The sequence below is a fragment of the Gekko japonicus genome, unplaced genomic scaffold (assembly GCF_001447785.1).
Source record: "Gekko japonicus isolate JY-2015 unplaced genomic scaffold, Gekko_japonicus_V1.1 scaffold983, whole genome shotgun sequence".
In the NCBI taxonomy this organism is placed as follows: domain Eukaryota; kingdom Metazoa; phylum Chordata; class Lepidosauria; order Squamata; family Gekkonidae; genus Gekko; species Gekko japonicus.
This window is the reverse complement of record NW_015164215.1, coordinates 351388-351606: the sequence shown is the minus strand read 5'-3', so window position 1 is coordinate 351606 and position 219 is coordinate 351388.

Here is a 219-nt window from a genome sequence, read left to right as displayed (position 1 = left end):
CTTGGAGAAACAATGACTGAGGGGTGGCATGATCAAGGTTTACAAGATTATGCATGGGATAGAGCAGGTAGAGAAAGAAGTATTTTTCTCCCTTTCTCACAATACAAGAACTCGTGGGCACTCAGTGAAATTGCTGAGTAGTCAGGTTAGAACAGCTAAAAGGAAGTACTTCTTCACCCAAAGAGTGATTAACACATGGAATTCCCTGCCACAGGAGGT